The sequence below is a fragment of the Cherax quadricarinatus genome, chromosome 3 (genome assembly GCF_038502225.1).
Source record: "Cherax quadricarinatus isolate ZL_2023a chromosome 3, ASM3850222v1, whole genome shotgun sequence".
Taxonomy (NCBI): Eukaryota; Metazoa; Arthropoda; class Malacostraca; order Decapoda; family Parastacidae; genus Cherax; species Cherax quadricarinatus.
The window spans coordinates 27,580,168-27,602,667 of NC_091294.1; positions in this window are offsets into that span (position 1 = coordinate 27,580,168).

Below are 22,500 nucleotides of genomic sequence, written 5' to 3' on the forward strand. Positions count from 1 at the left end.
GCACTCAGCCCTCGTGCAGAGTGCAGGCACTCAACTTTGCACCTCTACTCAATGTTATATAAGCCTTTCGCAGAAATTGCCGTACACGATATTACTTTAGAAACCCTTTTCTGATTGCCTTAAAAAAATATTTTAACGCGGGTATCCTACCTAGAAAGAAGCTTGTACCGTTGACGGAGTGTGTGGGTGCCATGTTGACGCTTAATTACAGACATGCACGCTGTAAAGTGATGCACTTTTCAGCGCTTCACATTACATTGTTTCGCTGATCCATGGAACTAGCCCTTGTCTCTCTCACTTGAATGGATCGAATCTGAATGGTGTCATTCACACAGGCGCTGTATGGTTCATATAGGTTTAGCGCTCCCCCTTACCTGTTTAAAACTAAAACAATCATAACCGTATTCGACCTTTAATGGCAGCTGTATCATATAACATGGAGAAAACATGTCTTGATTATAGAAAGGGTAGGTTCAAATTATAGGCTGTGTAGGTACCATTTATAGGCTGCATAGGTGCAAATCATAGGTTGCATTGGCGCAAATTTCGTTGGATTCTCTGAATCAACTGGAAAATGCGTCTCCTGGTCGGCTGTAAAATTTCACCTGTGATGCGTTCTTCCCAAGGGTAACAGTCACCTGATGTCAGGTGGTGTAAGTTATAATGTACCAGTTTTATTGAAGAAGCTGGTTTCTGTGGGAGTGACCCTCGTGATCCCAGAGGCTCAGTAACTACACACACTGTGGGGCTCCAACACACCACGGCCTCAGTAACTACACACACTGTGGGGCTCCAACACACCACGGCCTCAGTAACTACACACACTGTGAGGCTCCGACACACCACATCCTCAGAAACTACACACACTGTGGGGCTCCAACACACCACATCCTCAGTAACTACACACACTGTGGGGTTCCAACACACCACAGCCTCAGTAACTATACACACTGTGGGGCTCCAACACACCACATCCTCAGTAACTACACACACTGTGGGGCTCCAACACTCCACAGCCTCAGTAACTACACACACTGTGGGGTTCCAACACACCACGGCCTCAGTAACTACACACACTGTGGGGTTCCAACACACCACGGCCTCAATACTACACAAACTGTGGGGCTCCAACACACCACAGCCTCAGTAACTACACACACTGTGGGGCTCCAACACACCACGGCCTCAGTAACTACACACACTGTGGGGCTCCAACACACCACGGCCTCAGTAACTACACAAACTGTGGGGCTCCAACACACCACAGCCTCAGTAACTACACACACTGTGGGGCTCCAACACACCACAGCCTCAGTAACTACACACACTGTGGGGCTCCAACACACCACGGCCTCAGTAACTACACAAACTGTGGGGCTCCAACACACCACAGCCTCAGTAACTACACACACTGTGGGGCTCCAACACACCACATCCTCAGTAACTACACACACTGTGGGCCTCCAACACACCACATCCTCAGTAACTACACACACTGTGGGGCTCCAACACACCACAGCCTCAGAAACTACACACACTGTGGGGCTCCCACACACCACATCCTCAGTAACTACACACACTGTGGGGCTCCAACACACCACATCCTCAGTAACTACACACACTGTGGGGCTCCAACACACCACGGCCTCAGTAACTACACATACTGTGGGGCTCCAACACACCACATCCTCAGTAACTACACACACTGTGGGGCTCCAACACACCACAGCCTCAGTAACTACACACACTGTGGGGCTCCAACACACCACATCCTCAGTAACTACACACACTGTGGGCCTCCAACACACCACATCCTCAGTAACTACACACACTGTGGGGCTCCAACACACCACAGCCTCAGAAACTACACACACTGTGGGGCTCCAACACACCACATCCTCAGTAACTACACACACTGTGGGGCTCCAACACACCACGGCCTCAGTAACTACACACACTGTGGGGCTCCAACACACCACATCCTCAGTAACTACACACACTGTGGGGCTCCAACACACCACGGCCTCAGTAACTACACATACTGTGGGGCTCCAACACACCACATCCTCAGTAACTACACACACTGTGGGGCTCCAACACACCACAGCCTCAGTAACTACACACACTGTGGGGCTCCAACACACCACAGCCTCAGTAACTACACACACTGTGGGGTTCCAACACACCACATCCTCAGTAACTACACACACTGTGGGGCTCCAACACACCACAGCCTCAGTAACTACACACACTGCGGGGTTCCAACACACCACAGCCTCAGTAACTACACACACTGTGGGGCTCCAACACACCATGGCCTCAGTAACTACACACACTGTGGGGCTCCAACACACCACATCCTCAGTAACTACACACACTGTGGGGCTCCAACACACCACAGCCTCAGTAACTACACACACTGTGGGGTTCCAACACACCACAGCCTCAGTAACTACACACACTGCGGGGTTCCAACACACCACATCCTCAGTAACTACACACACTGTGGGGTTCAAACACACCACATCCTCAGTAACTACACACACTGTGGGGTTCCAACACACCACATCCTCAGTAACTACACACACTGTGGGGTTCCAACACACCACATCCTCAGTAACTACACACACTGTGGGGTTCCAACACACCACAGATTCAGTAACTACACACACTGTGGGGTTCCAACACACCACGGTCTCAGTAACTACACACACTGTGGGGTTCCAACACACTCAGCCTCAGTAACTACACACACTGTGGGGTTCCAACACACCACATCCTCAGTAACTACACACGCTGTGGGGTTCCAACACACCACCTCCTCAGTAACTACACACACTGTGGGGTTCCAACACACCACGGCCTCAGTAACTACACACACTGTGGGGTTCCAACACACCACATCCTCAGTAAGTACAGACACTGTGGGGTTCCAGCACACCACATCCTCAGTAACTACACACACTGTGGGGTTCCAACACACCACATCCTCAGAAACTACACACACTGCGGGGTTCCAACACACCACAGCCTCAGTAACTACACACACTGTGGGGTTCCAACACACCACATTCTCAGTAACTACACACACTGTGGGGTTCCAACACACCACAGCCTCAGTAACTACACACACTGTGGGGTTCCAACACACCACAGCCTCAGTAACTACACACACTGTGGGGTTCCAACACACCACAGCCTCAGTAACTACACGCACTGTGGGATTCCATCACACAACAGCCTCAGTAACTACACACACACTGTAGGATTCCAACACACCACAGCCTCAGTAACTACACACACTGCGGGGTTCCAACACACCACGGCCTCAGTAACTACACACACTGTGAGGTTCCAACACACCACATTCTCAGTAACTACACACACTGTGGGGTTCCAACACACCACAGCCTCAGTAACTACACGCACTGTGGGATTCCATCACACAACAGCCTCAGTAACTACACACACTGTAGGATTCCAACACACCACAGCCTCAGTAACTACACACACTATAGGATTCCAACACACCACAGCCTCAGTAACTACACACACTGTGGGGTTCCAACACACCACAGCGTCAGTAACTACACACACACTGTGGGTTTCCAACACAATACAGCCTCAGTAACTGCACACACTGTGGGATTCCAACACACCACAGCCTCAGTAACTACACGCACTGTGGGGTTCCAACGCACCACAGCCTCAATAACTACACACACTGTGGGGTTCCAACACACCACGGCCTCTGTAACTACACACACTGTGAGGTTCCAACACACCACATTCTCAGTAACTACACACACTGTGGGGTTCCAACACACCACAGCCTCAGTAACTACACACACTGTGGGTTTCCAACACACCACAGCCTCAGTAACTACACGCACTGTGGGATTCCATCACACCACAGCCTCAGTAACTACACACACTGTAGGATTCCAACACACCACAGCCTCAGTAACTACACACACTGTGGGGTTCCAACACACCACAGCCTCAGTAACTACACACACTGTGGGTTTCCAACACACTACACCCTCAGTAACTACACGCACTGTGGGATTCCAACACACCACAGCCTCAGTAACTACACACACTGTGGGGTTCCAACACACCGCAGCCTCAGTAACTACACACACTGTGGGGTTCCAGCGCAAAAGAGCCCCAGTAACTACACACACTGTGGGGTTCCAACACACCACGGCCTCAGTAACTACACAAACTGTGGGGCACCAACACACCACAGCCTCAGTAACTACACACACTGTGGGGTTCAAAAAACACCACGGCCTCAGTAACTACACACACTGTGGGGCTCCAACACACCACAGCCTCAGTAACTACACACACTGTGAGGTTCCAACACACCACATTCTTAGTAACTACACACACTGTGGGGTTCCAACACACCACAGCCTCAGTAACTACACGCACTGTGGGATTCCATCACACAACAGCCTCAGTAACTACACACACTGTAGGATTCCAACACACCACAGCCTCAGTAACTACACGCACTGTGGGATTCCATCACACAACAGCCTCAGTAACTACACACACCGTAGGATTCCAACACACCACAGCCTCAGTAACTACACACACTGTGGGGTTCCAACACACCACAGCGTCAGTAACTACACACACACTGTTGGTTTCCAACACACCACAGCCTCAGTAACTGCACGCACTGTGGGATTCCAACACACCACAGCCTCAGTAACTACACACACTGTGGGGTTCCAACGCACCACAGCCTCAGTAACTACACACACTGTGGGGTTCCAACACACCACGGCCTCGGTAACTACACACACTGTGAGGTTCCAACACACCACATTCTCAGTAACTACACACACTGTGGGGTTCCAACACACCACAGCCTCAGTAACTACACACATTGTGGGGTTCCAACACACCACAGCCTCAGTAACTACACGCACTGTGGGATTCCATCACACCACAGCCTCAGTAACTACACACACTGTAGGATTCCAACACACCACAGCCTCAGTAACTACATACACTGTGGGGTTCCAACACATCACAGCCTCAGTAACTACACACACTGTGGGTTTCCAACACACTACACCCTCAGTAACTACACGCACTGTGGGATTCCAACACACCACAGCCTCAGTAACTACACACACTGTGGGGTTCCAACACACCGCAGCCTCAGTAACTACACACACTGTGGGGTTCCAGCGCACCAGAGCCCCAGTAACTACACACACTGTGGGGTTCCAAAACACCACATCCTCAGTAACTACACGCACTGTGGGGTTCCAACACACCACGGCCTCAGTAACTACACAAACTGTGGGGCTCCAACACACCACAGCCTCAGTAACCACACACACTGTGCGGTTCCAAAACACCACGGCCTCAGTAACTACACACACTGTGGGGTTCCAACACACCACACCCTCAGTAACTACACAAACTGTGGGGCTCCAAAACACCACAGCCTCAGTAACTACACACACTGTGGGGCTCCAACACACCACAGCCTCAGTAACTACACACAGTGTGGGGTTCCAACACACCACGGCCTCAGTAACTACACACACTGTGGGGTTCCAACACACCACAGCCTCAGTAACCACACACTGTGGGGTTCCAACACAACACGGCCTCAGTAAATACACACACTGTGATGTTCCAACACACCACGGCCTCAGTAAATACACACACTGTGGGGTTCCAGCACACCACGGCCTCAGTAACTACACAAACTGTGGGGTTCCAACACACCACAGCCTCAGTAACTACACACACTGTGGGGTTCCAACACACCACAGCCTCAGTAACTACACGCACTGTTGGGTTCCGACACACCACAGCCTCAGTATCTACACACACTGTGGGGTTCCAACACACCACAGCCTCAGTATCTACACACACTGTGGCGTTACAACACACCACAGCCTCAGTAACTACACACACTGTGGGGTTCCAACACACCACAGACTCAGTAACTACACACACTGTGGGGTTCCAACACACCATAGCCTCAGTAACTACACACACTGTGGGGTTCCAACACACCACAGCCTCAGTAACTACACACACTGTGGGGTTCGAACACACCACATCCTCAGTAACTACACACACTGTGGGGTTCCAACACACCACAGCCTCAGTAACTACACACACTGTGGGGTTCCAACACACCACAGCCTCAGTAACTACACACACTGTGGGGTTCCAACACACCACATCCTCAGTAACTACACACACTGTGGGGGTTCCAACACACCACAGCCTCAGTAACTACACACACTGTGGGGTTCCAACACACCACAGCCTTAGTAACTACACACACTGTGGGTTTCCAACACACCACAGCCTCAGTAACTACACACACTGTGGGGTTCCAACACACCACATCCTCAGTAACTACACACACTGTGGGGTTCCAACACACCACAGCCTCAGTAAATACACACACTGTGGGGTTCCAACACGCCACAGTTTCAGTAACTACACACACTGTGGGGTTCCAACACACCACAGTCTCAGTAACTACACACACTGTGGGGTTCCAACACACCACAGCCTCAGTAACTACACGCACTGTGGGGGTTCCAACACACCACAGCCTCTGTAACTACACAAACTGTGGGGTTCCAACACACCACAGCCTCAGTAACTACACAAACTGTGGGGGTTCCAACACACCACAGTCTCAGTAACTACACGCACTGTGGGGTTCCAACACACCACAGCCTCAGTAACTACACAAACTGTGGTGTTCCAACACACCACAGCCTCAGTAACTACACGCACTGTGGGGTTCCAACACACCACAGCCTCAGTAACTACACGCACTGTCGGGTTCCAGCACACCACAGCCTCAGTAACTACACAAACTGTAGGGTTCCAACACACCACGGCCTCAGTAACTACACACACTGTGGGGTTCCAGCACACCACAGTCTCAGTAACTACACGCACTGTGGGGTTCAAACACACCACAGCCTCAGTAACTACACAAACTGTGGTGTTCCAACACACCACAGCCTCAGTAACTACACGCACTGTGGGGTTCCAACACACCACAGCCTCAGTAACTACACGCACTGTCGGGTTCCAGCACACCACAGCCTCAGTAACTACACAAACTGTAGGGTTCCAACACACCACGGCCTCAGTAACTACACACACTGTGGGGTTCCAGCACACCACAGCCTCAGTAACTACACAAACTGTGGGGTTTCAACACACCACAGCCTCAGTAACTACACACACTGTGGGGTTCCAATACACCACAGCCTCAGTAACTACACAAATTGTGGGGTTCCAACACACCACAGTCTCAGTAACTACACAAATTGTGGGGTTCCAACACACCACAGTCTCAGTAACTACACGCACTGTGGGGTTCCAACACACCAGAGCCTCAGTAACTACACAAACTGTGGTGTTCCAACACACCACAGCCTCAGTAACTACACGCACTGTGGGGTTCCAACACACCACAGCCTCAGTAACTACACGCACTGTCGGGTTCCAGCACACCACAGCCTCAGTAACTACACAAACTGTAGGGTTCCAACACACCACAACCTCAGTAACTACACACACTGTGGGGTTCCAGCACACCACAGCCTCAGTAACTACACAAACTGTGGGATTTCAACACACCACAGCGAGGCCTCCATACAGTAACAAGGCTCCGCAACTCGCTCTGAAAAAAATTATTCACCTTTATTAAAAGTTTTGTTGTAAATAGCAAGGGGTGCGTCGTCCCCTGTACTGCTGTGTTTAATGTGTTGCTGTACCTAGTGTGCTGCTGTACCAAGTGTGCTGTTGTACCCAGTGCGGTGCTGTGCTCAGTGTGTTGCTGTGCTCAGTGTGGTGCCGTGCTCAATGAGGTGCTGTCCTCAGTGTGCTGCTGTACCCAGGGTGCTGCTGTGCTCAGTGTGGTGCTGTGCTCTGTGTGGTGCTGTGCTGCGTGTGGTGCTGTGCACAATGTGGTGCTGTGCTCAGTGTGCTGCAGTACCCAGTGTGCTGCTGTGCTCAGAGTACTAATGTGGTCATTGCGGTGTTGTGGTCAGAGTAGTGCTGTGATCAGTGTGGTGCTGTGCTCAGTGTGGTGCTGTGCTCAGTGTGGTGCCGTGCTCAATGTGGTGCTGTCCTCAGTGTGCTGCTGTACCCAATGTGCTGCTGTGCTCAGTGTGGTGCTGTGCTCTGTGTGGTGCTGTGCTCTTCGTTGTGCTGTGCTCAGTGTGCCGCTGTACCCAGTGTGCTGCTGTGTTCAATCTGGTGCTGTACTCAGTGAGGTACTGTGCTCAGTGTGCTGCAGTACCCAGTGTGCTGCTGTGCTCAGTGTGTTGCTGTGGTCAGTGTGGTGGTCAGTGTGGTGCTGTGCTCTGTGTGTTGCTGTGCTCAGTGTGGTGATGTGCACGGTGTGGTGCTGTGCTTCGTGTGCTGCTGTGCTCAGTGTGGTGCTGTGCTCAGTGTGGTACTGTGCTCAGTGCGGTGTTGTGGTCAGAGTAATGCTGTGGTCAGTGTGGTGTTGTGGCCAGTGTGGTGCTGTGGCCAGTGTTGTGCTGTGCTCAGTGTGGTGCTGTGCTCAGTGTGGTTCTGAACTCTGTGTGGTGCTGTGCTCTGTGTAGTGCTGTGTTCAGTGTGCTGCAGAACCCAGTATGCTGCTGTGCTCAGTGTGGTACTGTGCTCAGTGCGGTGTTGTAGCCAGAGTGGTGCTGTGGCCAGTGTGGTGTTGTGCTCAGTGTGGTATGGTGGTCTGTGGGGTGCTGTGCTCTGTGTGCTGCTGTGCTGAGTGTGGTGCTGTACCCAGTGTGCTGCTGTGGTCAGTGCGGTGCTGTGGCCAGTGTGGTGCTGGGGTCAGTGTGGTACTGTGCTCAGTGCGGTGTTGTGGTCAGAGTGGTGCTGTGGTTAGTGTGGTGCTGTGGCCAGTGTGGTGCTGTGGCCAGTGTGGTGCGGTGGTCTGTGTGGTGGTGTGGTCAGTGTAGTGCTGTGGTCTGTGTTGTGCTGTGCTCTGTGTGCTGCTGTGCTCGGATTGGTGCTGTAACCAGTGAGCTGCTGTGGTCAGTGTGGTGCTGTGTTCACTGTGGTGCTGTGCTCTGTGTGGTGGTGTGCTCTGTGTAGTGCTGTGCTCAGTGTGCTGCAGAACCCAGTGTGCTGCTGTGCTCAGTGCGGTACTGTGCTCAGTGCGGTGTTGTGGTCAGAGTGGTGCAGTGGCCAGTGTGGTGCTGTGACCAGTGTGATGCTGTGGCCAGTGTGGTGCTGTGGTCAGTGTGATACGGTGGTCTGTTTGGTGCTGTGGTCTGTGTGCTGCTGTGCTCAGTGTGGTGCTGTACCTAGTGTGCTGACGTGGTCAGTGTGGTGCTGTGGCCAGTGTGGTGCTGTGGTCAGTGTGGTGCTGTGGTCTGTGTGGTGCTGTGCTCTGTGTGCTGCTGTACTCAGTGTGGTGCTGTAACAAGTGAGCTGCTGCGGTCAATGTGGTGCTGTGCTCTGTGTGGTGCTGTGCTCTGTGTGGTGCTGTGCTCGGTGTGGTGCTGTGCTTTGTGTGGTGCTGTGCTCTGTGTGGTGCTGTGCTCGGTGTGATGCTGTGGTCAGTGTGGTGCTGTAACCAGTGAGCTGCTGCGCTCAGTGTGTTGCTGTGCTCGGTGTTGTGCTGTGCTATGTGTGGTGCTGTGCTTGGCGTGCTGCTGTGCTCGATATGATGCTGTGCTCGGTGTGCTGCTGTGCTCAGTGAGGTGCAGTGCTCGGTGTGGTGCTGTGCTCTGTGTGGTGCTGTGCTCTGTGAGGTGCTGTGCTCGGTGTGGTGCTGTGCTTTGTGTGGTGCTGTGCTCTGTGTGGTGCTGTGCTCGGTGTGATGCTGTGGTCAGTGTGGTGCTGTAACCAGTGAGCTGCTGCGCTCAGTGTGTTGCTGTGCTCGGTGTTGTGCTGTGCTATGTGTGGTGCTGTGCTCGGCGTGCTGCTGTGCTCGATGTGATGCTGTGCTCTGTGTGCTGCTGTGCTCAGTGAGGTGCTGTGCTCGGTGTGGTGCTGTGCTTTGTGTGGTGCTGTGCTCTGTGTGGTGCTGTGCTCTGTGTGGTGCTGTGCTCTGTGTGGTGCTGTGCTCGGTGTGGTGCTGTGCTCGGTGTGGTGCTGTGCTCGGTGTGGTGCTGTACTCGGCGGGAAGAACTAAAAGCCATAAATGAAATCGAAAGAAACCCAAAGTATTTCTTCTCCTATGCCAAATCAAAGTCGAGAACAACGTCCAGTATTGGGCCCCTACTTAAACAAGATGGGTCCTACACAGATGACAGCAAGGAAATGAGTGAGCTACTCAAGTCCCAATATGACTCAGTTTTTAGCAAGCCGCTAACCAGACTGAGAGTCGAAGATCAAAATGAATTTTTTATGAGAGAGCCACAGAATTTGTTTAACACAAGCCTATCTGATGTTATCCTGACGCCAAATGACTTCGAACAGGCGATAAATGACATGCCCATGGACTCTGCCCCAGGGCCAGACTCATGGAACTCCGTGTTCATCAAGAACTGCAAGAAGCCCCTATCACGAGCTTTTTTTTACCATCCTATGGAGAGGGAGCATGGGCACGGGGGTCGTCCCACAGTTACTAAAAACAACAGACATAGCCCCACTCCACAAAGGGGGCAGTAAAGCAATAGCAAAGAACTACAGACCGATAGCAGTAACATCCCATATCATAAAAATCTTTGAAAGGGTCCTAAGAAGCAAGATCACCACCCATCTAGAAACCCATCAATTACACAACCCAGGGTAACATGGGTTTAGAACTAGTCGCTCCTGTCTGTCTCAACTATTGGATCACTACGACAAGGTCCTAGATGCACTAGAAGACAAAAAGAATGCAGATGTAACATATACAGACTTTGCAAAAGCCTTCGACAAGTGTGACCATGGCGTTATAGCGCACAAAATGCGTGCTAAAGGAATAACAGGAAAAGTCGGTCGATGGATCTATAATTTCCTCACTAACAGAACACAGAGTGTAGTAGTCAACAGAGTAAAGTCCGAGGCAGCTACGGTGAAAAGCTCTGTTCCACAAGGCACAGTACTCGCTCCCATCTTGTTTCTCATCCTCATATCTGACACAGACAAGGAAGTCAGCCACAGCATCGTGTCTTCCTTTGCAGATGACACCCGAATCTGCATGACAGTGTCTTCCATTGCAGACACTACAAGGCTCCAGGCGGACATCAACCAAATCTTTCAGTGGGCTGCAGAAAACAATATGAAGTTCAACGATGAGAAATTTCAATTACTCAGATATGGTAAACACGAGGATATTAAATCTTCATCAGAGTACAAAACAAATTCTGGCCACAAAAGAGAGCGAAACACCAACGTCAACGACCTGGGAGTGAATATGTCGGAGGATCTCACCTTCAAGGACCATAACATTGTATCAATCGCATCTGCTAGAAAAATGACAGGATGGATAATGAGAACCTTCAAAACTAGGGATGCCAAGCGCATGATGACACTCTTCAGGTCACTTATCTAGGCTGGAATAATGCTGCACACTAACAGCACCTTTCAAGGCAGGTGAAATTGCTGACCTAGAAAATGTACAGAGAGCCTTCACGGCGCGCATAACGGAGATAAAACACCTCAATTACTGGGAGCGCTTGAGGTTCCTGAACCTGTATTCCCTGGAACGCAGGCGGGAGAGATACATGATTATATACACCTGGAAAATCCTAGAGGGACTAGTACCGAACTTGCACACGAAAATAACTCACTACGAAAGCAAAAGACTTGGCAGAGGATGCAACATCCCCCCAATGAAAAGCAGGGGTGTCACTAGCACGTTAAGAGACATACAATAAGTGTCAGGGGCCCGAGACTGTTCAACTGCCTCCCAGCATACATAAGGGGGATTACCAACAGACCCCTGGCAGTCTTCAAGCTGGCACTGGACAAGCACCTAAAGACGGTTCCTGACCAGCCGGGCTGTGGCTCGTACGTTGGTTTGCGTGCATCCAGCAGTAACAGCCTGGTTGATCAGGCTCTAATCCACCAGGAGGCCTGGTGACAGACCGGGCCGCGGGGGCGTTGACCCCCGGAACTCTCTCCAGGTAAACTCCAGGTGGTGCTGTGCTCGGTGTGGTGCTGTGCTCTGTGTGGTGCTGTGCTCGGTGTTGTGCTGTGCTTGGTGTGGTGCTGTGCTCGGTGTGCTGCTGTGCTCGGTGTTGTGCTGTGCTCGGTGTGGTGCTGTGCTCGGTGTGGTGCTGTGTTCGGTGTGGTGCTGTGCTCGGTGTGCTGCTGAGCTCGGTGTTGTGCTGTGCTCGGTGTGGTGCTGTGCTCGGTGTGCTGCTGTGCTCGGTGTTATGTTGTGCTCGGTGTGGTGCTGTGCTCGGTGTGGTGCTGTGCTCGGTGTGGTGCTGTGCTCTGAGTGGTGCTGTGCTGTGTTGTGCTGTGCTCTGTGTGCTGCTGTGCTCGGTGTTGGTGCTGTGCTCTGTGTGGTGCTGTGCTCTGTTTGCTGCTGTGCTCGGTGTGGTGCTGTGCTCTGTTTCGTGCTGTGCTCGGTGTGGTGCTGTGCTCGGTGTGGTGCTGTGCTCGGTGTGGTGCTGTGCTCTGTGTGCTGTTGTGCTCTGTGTGGTGCTGTGCTATGTGTGGTGCTGTGCTCTGTCAGGTGCTGTGCTCGGTGTGGTGCTGTGCTCGGTGTGGTGCTGTGCTCGGTGTGGTGCTGTGCTCTGTGTGGTCCTGTGCTCTGTGTGCTGCTGTGCTCAGTGTGGTGCTGTGCTCGGTGTTATGCTGTGCTCGTTGTGGTGCTGTGATTTGTGTGGTGCTGTGCTCAGTGTGTTGCTGTGCTCGGTGTTGTGCTGTGCTATGTGTGGTGCTGTGCTCGGTGTGGTGCTGTGCTCGGTGTGGTGCTGTGCACGGTGTGCTGCTGTGCTCGGTGTGCTGCTGTGCTCGATGTGGTGCTGTTCTCGGTGTGGTGCTGTGCTCGGTGTGCTGCTGTGCTCGGTGTGGTGCTGTGCACGGTGTGCTGTTGTGTTCGGTGTGATGCTGTGCTCTGTGTTGTGCTGTGCTCTGTGTGCTGCTGTGCTCGGTGTGGTGCTGTGCTCTGAGTGGTGCTGTGCTCTGTGTGGTGCTGTGCTCTGTGTGCTGCTGTGCTCGGTGTTGGTGCTGTGCTCTGTGTGTTGCTGTGCTCTGTTTGCTGCTGTGCTCGGTGTGGTGCTGTGCTCTGTTTCGTGCTCTGCTCGGTGTGGTGCTGTGCTCGGTGTGGTGCTGTGCTCGGTGTGGTGCTGTGCTCTGTGTGCTGTTGTGCTCTGTGTGGTGCTGTGCTATGTGTGGTGCTGTGCTCTGTCAGGTGCTGTGCTCGGTGTGGTGCTGTGCTCGGTGTGGTGCTGTGCTCGGTGTGGTGCTGTGCTCTGTGTGGTCCTGTGCTCTGTGTGCTGCTGTGCTCAGTGTGGTGCTGTGCTCGGTGTTATGCTGTGCTCGTTGTGGTGCTGTGATTTGTGTGGTGCTGTGCTCAGTGTGTTGCTGTGCTCGGTGTTGTGCTGTGCTATGTGTGGTGCTGTGCTCGGTGTGGTGCTGTGCTCGGTGTGGTGCTGTGCACGGTGTGCTGCTGTGCTCGGTGTGCTGCTGTGCTCGATGTGGTGCTGTTCTCGGTGTGGTGCTGTGCACGGTGTGCTGCTGTGCTCGGTGTGCTGCTGTGCTCGATGTGGTGCTGTTCTCGGTGTGGTGCTGTGCACGGTGTGCTGCTGTGCTCGGTGTGCTGCTGTGCTCGATGTGGTGCTGTTCTCGGTGTGGTGCTGTGCACGGTGTGCTGTTGTGTTCGGTGTGATGCTGTGCTCTGTGTTGTGCTTTGCTCTGTGTGCTGCTGTGCTCGGTGTGGTGCTGTGCTCGGTGTGGTGCTGTGCTTGTTGTGGTGCTGTTCTATGTGTGGTGCTGTGTTCAGTTCGTTGCTGTGCCAAGTGTTGTGCTGCGCTATGTGTGGTGGTGTGCTCGGTGTGGTGCTGTGCTCGGTGTGGTGCTGTGCTCGGTGTGGTGCTGTGCTCGGTGTGGTGCTGTGCTCGGTGTGGTGCTGTGCTCGGTGTGGTGCTGTGCTCGGTGTTGTGCTGTGCTCTGTGTGCTGCTGTGCTCGGTGTGATGCTGTGCTCAATGTGATGCTGTGCTCTGTGTGCTGCTGTGCTCGATGTGATGCTGTGCTCAATGTGATGCTGTGCTCGGTGTGCTGCTGTGCTCAGTGAGGTGCTGTGCTTGGTGTGCTACTGTGCTCGGTGTGGTGCTGTGCTCGGTGTGGTGCTGTGGTCATTGTGGTGCTGTGCTCGGTGTGCTGCTGTGCTCAGTGAGGTGCTGTGCTCGGTGTGGTTTTGTGCTCGGTGTGGTGCTGTGCTCGGTGTGGTGCTGTGCTCGGTGTGGTGCTGTGCTCGGTGTGATGCTGTGCTCGGTGAGGTACTCTGCTCGGTGTGCTGCTGTGCTCAGTGTGGTGCTGTGCTCGGTGTGGTGCTGTGCTCAGTGTGGTGCTGTGCTCAGTGTGGTGCTGTGCTCACTGTGGTGCTGTGCTCAGTGTGGTGCTGTGCTCAATGTGCTGCTGTGCTCAGTGTGCTGCTGTGCACAGTGTGCTGCTGTGCTCAGTGTGCTGCTGTGCTCAGTGTGCTGCTGTGCTCAGTGTGCTGCTGTGCTCAGTGTTTTGATGTGCATCAGTGTTCTGCTGTGCTCAGTGCGCTGCTGTGCTCAGTGTGCTGCTGTGCTCAGTGTTTTGATATGCATCAGTGTTCTGCTGTGCTCAGTGTGCTGCTGTGCTCAGTGTGCTGCTGTGCTCAGTGTTTTGATATGCATCAGTGTTCTGCTGTGCTCAGTGTTCTGCTGTGCTCAGTGTTCTGCTGTCCTCAGTGTTCTGCTGTGTTCGGTGTGGTGTTGCGCTCGGTGTGGTGTTGTGCTCGGTGTGGTGCTGTGCTCGGTGTGGTGCTGTGCTCGGTGTGGTGCTGTGCTCGGTGTGGTGCTGTGCTCTGTGAGGAGCTGTGCTCGGTGTGCTGTTGTGCTCGGTGTGGTGCTGTGCTCGGTGTGGTGCTGTGCTCGGTGTGGTGCTGTGCTCGGTGTTGTGTTGTGCTCGGTGTGGTGCTGTGCTCGGTGTGGTGCTGTGCTCGGTGTGGTGCTGTGCTCGGTGTGGTGTTGTGCTCGGTGTGGTGCTGTGCTCGGTGTGGTGCTGTGCTCGGTGTGGTGCTGTGCTCGGTGTGGTGCTGTGCTCGGTGTGGTGCTGTGCTCTGTGAGGTGCTGTGCTTGGTGTGCTGTTGTGCTCGGTGTGGTGCTGTGCTCGGTGTGGTGCTGTGCTCGGTGTGGTGCTGTGCTCGGTGTGGTGCTGTGCTCGGAGTGGTGCTGTGCTCGGTGTGGTGCTGTGCTCGGTGTTGTGTTGTGCTCGGTGTGGTGCTGTGCTCGGTGTGGTGCTGTGCTCGGTGTGGTGCTGTGCTCGGTGTGGTGCTGTGCTCTGTGAGGTGCTGTGCTTGGTGTGCTGTTGTGCTCGGTGTGGTGCTGTGCTCGGTGTGCTGTTGTGATTGGTGTGGTGCTGTGCTCAGTGAGGTGCTGTGCACTGTGTGCTGGTGTGCTCGATGTGATGCTGTGCTCGGTGTGGTGCTGTGCTCAGTGAGGTGCTGTGCACTGTGTGCTGGTGTGCTCGATGTGATGCTGTGCTCGGTGTGGTGCTGTGCTCAGTGAGGTGCTGTGCACTGTGTGCTGGTGTGCTCAATGTGATGCAGTGCTCGGTGTGGTGCTGTGCTCAGTGAGGTGCTGTGCTCGGTGTGCTGCAGTGCTCAGTGTGGTGCTGTGAACTGTGTGCTGCTGTGCTCGATGTGATGCTGTGCTCGATGTGATGCTGTGCTCGGTGTGCTGCTGTGCTCAGTGTGGTGTTGTGCTCGGTGTGGTGTTGTGCTCAGTGTGGTGCTGTGGTCATTGTGCTGCTGTGCTCAGTGTGGTGTTGTGCTCGGTGTGGTGTTGTGCTCGGTGTGGTGCTGTGGTCATTGTGCTGCTGTGCTCAGTGTGGTGTTGTGCTCGGTGTGGTGTTGTGCTCGGTGTGGTGTTGTGCTCGGTGTGGTGCTGTGGTCATTGTGGTGCTGTGCTCGGTGTGCTGCTGTGCTCAGTGAGGTGCTGTGCTCGGTGTGGTGTTGTGCTCGGTGTGGTGCTGTGCTCAGTGTGGTGCTGTGCTCGGTGTGGTGCTGTGCTCAGTGTGGTGCTGTGCTCAGTGTGGTGCTGTGCTCGGTGTGGTGCTGTGCTCAGTGCGGTGCTGTGCTCGGTGTTGTGCTGTGCTCGGTGTGGTGCTGTGCTCAGTGTGGTGTTGTGCTCGGTGTTGTGCTGTGCTCGGTGTGCTGCTGTGCTGAGTGTGGTTCTGTGCTCAGTGTTGTGCTGTGCTCGGTGTGCTGCTGTGCTGACTGTGGTTCTGTGCTCAGTGTGCTGCTGTGCTCGGAGTGCTGCTGTGCTGCTGTGCTCGGAGTGCTGCTGTGCTGCTGTGCTCGGAGTGCTGCTGTGCTCTATGTGCTGCTGTACTCGGTGGGCTGCTCTGCTCAGTGTGCAGCTGTGCACAGTGTTTTAATATGCATCAGTGCTCTGCTGTGCTCTGTGTTCTGCTGTGCTCAGTGTGCTGCTGTGCTCATTGTGCTGCTATCCTCAGTGTTCTACTGTGCTCAGTGTGCTGCTGTGCTCAGTATTGTGCTGTGCTCAGTGTACCGCTCTGCTCGGTGTTCTGCTGTGCTCAGTGTTGTGCTGTGCTCGGTGTGGTGCTGTGCTCGGTGTGCTGCTGTGCACAGTGTTTTAATATGCATCAGTGCTCTGCTGTGCTCTGTGTTCTGCTGTGCTCAGTGTGCTGCTGTGCTCATTGTGCTGCTATCCTCAGTGTTCTACTGTGCTCAGTGTGCTGCTGTGCTCAGTATTGTGCTGTGCTCAGTGTACCGCTCTGCTCGGTGTTCTGCTGTGCTCAGTGTGCTGCTGTCCTCAGTGTTCTGCTGTGCTCAGTGTTCTGCTGTGCTCAGTGTTCTGCTGTGCTCAATGTTCTGCTGTGCTCAGTGTTCTGCTGTGCTCAGTGATCTGCTGTGCTCAGTGTTCTGCTGTGCACAGTGTGGTGCTGTGCTCAGTGTTCTGCTGTGCACAGTGTGGTGCTGTGCTCAGTGTTCTGTTGTGCTCAGTGTTCTGCTGTGCTCAGTGATCTGCTGTGCACAGTGTGGTGCTGTGCTCAGTGTTCTGCTGTGCACAGTGTGGTGCTGTGCTCAGTGTACTGCTGTGCACAGTGTGGTGCTGTGCTCAGTGTTCTGCTGTGCACAGTGTGGTGCTGTGCTCAGTGTTCTGCTGTGCACAGTGTGGTGCTGTGCTCAGTGTTCTGCTGTGCTCAGTGTTCTGCTGTGCTCAGTGATCTGCTGTGCACAGTGTGGTGCTGTGCTCAGTGTTCTGCTGTGCACAGTGTGGTGCTGTGCTCAGTGTTCTGCTGTGCACAGTGTGGTGCTGTGCTCAGTGTTCTGCTGTGCACAGTGTGGTGCTGTGCTCAGTGTTCTGCTGTGCTCAGTGTTCTGCTGTGCTCAGTGATCTGCTGTGCACAGTGTGGTGCTGTGCTCAGTGTTCTGCTGTGCACAGTGTGGTGCTGTGCTCAGTGTTCTGCTGTGCACAGTGTGGTGCTGTGCTCAGTGTTCTGCTGTGCACAGTGTGGTGCTGTGCTCAGTGATCTGCTGTGCACAGTGTGGTGCTGTGCTCAGTGTTCTGCTGTGCACAGTGTGGTGCTGTGCTCAGTGATCTGCTGTGCACAGTGTGGTGCTGTGCTCAGTGTTCTGCTGTGCACAGTGTGGTGATGTGCTCAGTGTTCTGCTGTGCACAGTGTGGTGATGTGCTCAGTGTTCTGCTGTGCACAGTGTGGTGATGTGCTCAGTGTTCTGCTGTGCACAGTGTTCTGCTGTGCTCAGTGTTCTGCTGTGCTCAGTGTTCTGCTGTGCACAGTGTGGTGCTGTGCTCAGTGTTCTGCTGTGCACAGTGTGGTGCTGTACTCAGTGTTCTGCTGTGCACAGTGTGGTGCTGTGCTCAGTGTTCCGCTGTGCACAGTGTTCTGCTGTGCTCAGTGTTCTGCTGTGCTCAGTGTTCTGCTGTGCACAGTGTGGTGCTGTGCTCAGTGTTCTGCTGTGCACAGTGTGGTGCTGTGCTCAGTGTTCTGCTGTGCACAGTGTTCTGCTGTGCTCAGTGTTCTGCTGTGCTCAGTGTTCTGCTGTGCTCAGTGTTCTGCTGTGCTCAGTGTACCGCTCTGCTCCGTGTTCTGCTGTGCACAGTGTGCTGCTGTCCTCAGTGTTCTTCTGTTCTCAGTGTTCCGCTGTGCTCAGTGTGCTGCTGTCTTCAGTGTTCTGCTGTTCTCAGTGTTCTGCTGTTCTCAGTGTTCTGCTGTCCTCAGTGTTCTGCTGTTCTCAGTGTTCTGCTGTTCTCAGTGTTCTGTTGTCCTCAGTGTTCTGCTGTTCTCAATGTTCTGCTGTTCTCAGTGTTCTGCTGTTCTCAGTGTTCTGCTGTTCTCAGTGTGCTGCTGTCCTCAGTGTTCTTCTGTTCTCAGTGTTCTGCTGTTCTCAGTGTTCTGCTGTGCTCAGTGTTCTGCTGTTCTCAGTGTTCTGCTGTGCTCAGTGTTCTGCTGTGCTCAGTGTTCTGCTATTCTCAGTGCACTGCTGTTCTCAGTGTTCTGCTGTTCTCAGTGTTCTGCTGTTCTCAGTGTTCTGCTGTGCTCAGTGTTCTGCTGTTCTCAGTGTTCTTCTGTGCTCAGTGTTCTGCTGTGCTCAGTGTTCTGCTGTACTCAGTGAGGTGCTGTGCTCACTGTTCTGCTGTGCTCAGTGTTCTGCTGTGCTCAGTGTTCTGCTGTGCTCAGTGTTCTGCTGTGCTCAGTGTTCTGCTGTGCTGTGTTCTGCTGTGCTCAGTGTTCTGCTGTGCTCAGTGTTCTGCTGTGCTCAGTGTTCTGCTGTGCTCAGTGTTCTGCTGTGCTCAGTGTTCTGCTGTGCTCTCTAAAAACTGCAAATGTGCAAGTCAACATTCCTTTTGTTGTTGCTTTTTCTTTATAATAATAATAATAATAATAATAATAATAATAATAATAATAATAATAATAATAATAATAATAATAATAATAATAGCAATAATAATAATATTAATAATAAACAGCACTCCGAATTAACATACTTCAGCAGCTCATACGACTGCCATCTCCACGAGCCCCTTTGGGGCGGGGCAGATGGCAGACCAGAGGCCTAGCTTCTCCCTATGAGCCCCGTGAGGGCGGGGAATGTGGCTAGGCCTTGGGACAGTTGGTCCCAAAGATGAAGGGGTACTTGTTCCTCCTCCCATGGGAGACTTAGGTCTCGAGACACTCCGCAGATAGGGAGACAAGGCCGGATCACCACTAATTGGAAAAGACCCGTGCAGGGGGAGTACCGGCGAATAATAATAAGAAGAAAAACATACTTCACGCATGTCTTTCTGCCAGTGTTGTCTTCCTGCCAGTGTTGTCTTTCTGCCAGTGTTGTCTTCCTGCCAGTGTTGTCTTCCTGCCAGTGTTGTCTTCCTGCCAGTGTTGTCTTCCTACCAGTGTTGTCTTCCTGCCAGTGTTGTCTTGCTGCCAGTGTTGTCTTGCTGCCAGTGTTGTCTTCCTGCCAGTGTTGTTTTCCTGCCAGTGTTGTCTTCCTGCCAGTGTTGTCTTCCTGCCAGTGTTGTCTTCCTGCCAGTGTTGTCTTCCTGCCAGTGTTGTCTTCCTGCCAGTGTTGTCTTCCTGCCAGTATTGTCTTCCTGCCAGTGTTGTCTTCCTGCCAGTGTTGTCTTCCTGCCAGTGTTGTCTTCTTGCCAGTGTTGTTTTCCTGCCAGTGTTGTCTTCCTGCCAGTGTTGTCTTCCTGCCAGTGTTGTCTTCCTGCCAGTGTTGTCTTCCTGCCAGTGTTGTTTTCCTACCAGTGTTGTCTTCCTACCAGTGTTGTCTTCCTGCCAGTGTTGTCTTGCTGCCAGTGTTGTCTTGCTGCCAGTGTTGTCTTCCTGCCAGTGTTGTTTTCCTACCCGTGTTGTCTTCCTACCAGTGTTGTCTTCCTGCCAGTGTTGTCTTCCTGCCAATGTTGTCTTCCTGCCAGGGTTGTCTTCCTGCCAGTGTTGTCGTCCTGACAGTGTTGTCTTCATGACAGTGTTGTCTTCCTGCCAGTGTTGTCTTCCTGCCAGTGTTGTCTTCCTGCCAGTGTTGTCGTCCTGCCAGTGTTGTCTTCCTGCCAGTGTTGTCTTCCTGCCAGTGTTGTCTTCCTGCCAGTGTTGTCGTCCTGCCAGTGTTGTCTTCCTGCCAGTGTTGTCTTCCTGCCAGTGTTGTCTTCCTGCCAGTGTTGTCGTCCTGCCAGTGTTGTCTTCCTGCCAGTGTTGTCGTCCTGCCAGTGGTGTCTTCCTGCCAGTGTTGTCTTCCTGCCAGTGTTGTCGTCCTGCCAGTGTTGTCGTCCTGCCAGTGTTGTCTTCCTGCCAGTGTTGTCTTCCTGCCAGTGTTGTCTTCCTGCCAGTGTTGTCTTCCTGCCAGTGTTGTCTTCCTGCCAGTGTTGTCGTCCTGCCAGTGTTGTCTTCCTGACAGTGTTGTCTTCCTGCCAGTGTTGTCTTCCTGCCAGTGTTGTCTTCCTGCCAGTGTTGTCTTCCTGCCAGTGTTGTCTTCCTGCCAGTGTTGTCGTCTTGCCAGTGTTGTCTTCCTGACAGTGTTGTCTTCCTGCCAGTGTTGTCTTCCTGCCAGTGTTGTCTTCCTGCCAGTGTTGTCTTCCTGCCAGTGTTGTCTTCCTGCCAGTGTTGTCTTCCTGCCAGTGTTGTCGTCCTGCCAGTGTTGTCTTCCTGCCAGTGTTGTCTTCCTGCCAGTGTTGTCTTCCTGCCAGTGTTGTCTTCCTGCCAGTGTTGTCTTCCTGACAGTGTTGTCTTCCTGCCAGTGTTGTCTTCCTGCCAGTGTTGTCTTCCTGCCAGTGTTGTCGTCCTGCCAGTGTTGTCTTCCTGACAGTGTTGTCTTCCTGCCAGTGTTGTCTTCCTGCCAGTGTTGTCTTCCTGCCAGTGTTGTCGTCCTGCCAGTGTTGTCTTCCTGACAGTGTTGTCTTCCTGCCAGTGTTGTCTTCCTGCCAGTGTTGTCTTCCTGCCAGTGTTGTCTTCCTGCCAGTGTTTTCTTCCTGCCAGTGTTGTCGTCCTGCCAGTGTTGTCTTCCTGCCAGTGTTGTCTTCCTGCCAGTGTTGTCGTCCTGCCAGTGTTGTCTTCCTGCCAGTGTTGTCTTCCTGCCAGTGTTGTCTTCCTGCCAGTGTTGTCGTCCTGCCAGTGTTGTCTTCCTGCCAGTGTTGTCGTCCTGCCAGTGTTGTCTTCCTGCCAGTGTTGTCTTCCTGACAGTGTTGTCTTCCTGCCAGTGTTGTCTTCCTGACAGTGTTGTCTTCCTGCCAGTGTTGTCTTCCTGCCAGTGTTGTCTTCCTGCCAGTGTTGTCGTCCTGCCAGTGTTGTCTTCCTGCCAGTGTTGTCTTCCTGCCAGTGTTGTCTTCCTGCCAGTGTTGTCGTCCTGCCAGTGTTGTCTTCCTGCCAGTGTTGTCTTCCTGCCAGTGTTGTTCAGTGTTGTCTTCCTGCCAGTGTTGTCTTCCTACAGTGTTGTCTTCCTGCCAGTGTTGTCTTGCTGCCAGTGTTGTCTTGCTGCCAGTGTTGTCTTCCTGCCAGTGTTGTCTTCCTACCAGTGTTGTCTTCCTACCAGTGTTGTCTTCCTGCCAGTGTTGTCTTCCTGCCAATGTTGTCTTCCTGCCAGGGTTGTCTTCCTGCCAGTGTTGTCGTCCTGACAGTGTTGTCTTCCTGACAGTGTTGTCTTCCTGCCAGTGTTGTCTTCCTGCCAGTGTTGTCTTCCTGCCAGTGTTGTCGTCCTGCCAGTGTTGTCTTCCTGCCAGTGTTGTCTTCCTGCCAGTGTTGTCGTCCTACCAGTGTTGTCTTCCTGCCAGTGTTGTCTTCCTGACAGTGTTGTCTTCCTGCCAGTGTTGTCTTCCTGCCAGTGTTGTCTTCCTGCCAGTGTTGTCGTCCTGCCAGTGTTGTCTTCCTGACAGTGTTGTCTTCCTGCCAGTGTTGTCTTCCTGCCAGTGTTGTCTTCCTGCCAGTGTTGTCTTCCTGCCAGTGTTGTCGTCCTGCCAGTGTTGTCTTCCTGCAAGTGTTGTCTTCCTGCCAGTGTTGTCTTCCTGCCAGTGTTGTCTTCCTGCCAGTGTTGTCTTCCTGACAGTGTTGTCTTCCTGCCAGTGTTGTCTTCCTGCCAGTGTTGTCGTCCTGCCAGTGGTGTCTTCCTGCCAGTGTTGTCTTCCTGCCAGTGTTGTCGTCCTGCCAGTGTTGTCTTCCTGCCAGTGTTGTCTTCCTGCCAGTGTTGTCGTCCTGCCAGTGTTGTCTTCCTGCCAGTGTTGTCTTCCTGCAAGTGTTGTCTTCCTGCCAGTGTTGTCTTCCTGCCAGTGTTGTCTTCCTGCCAGTGTTGTCTTCCTGCCTTCCTGCCAGTGTTGTCTTCCTGCCAGTGTTGTCTTCCTGCCAGTGTTGTCTTCCTG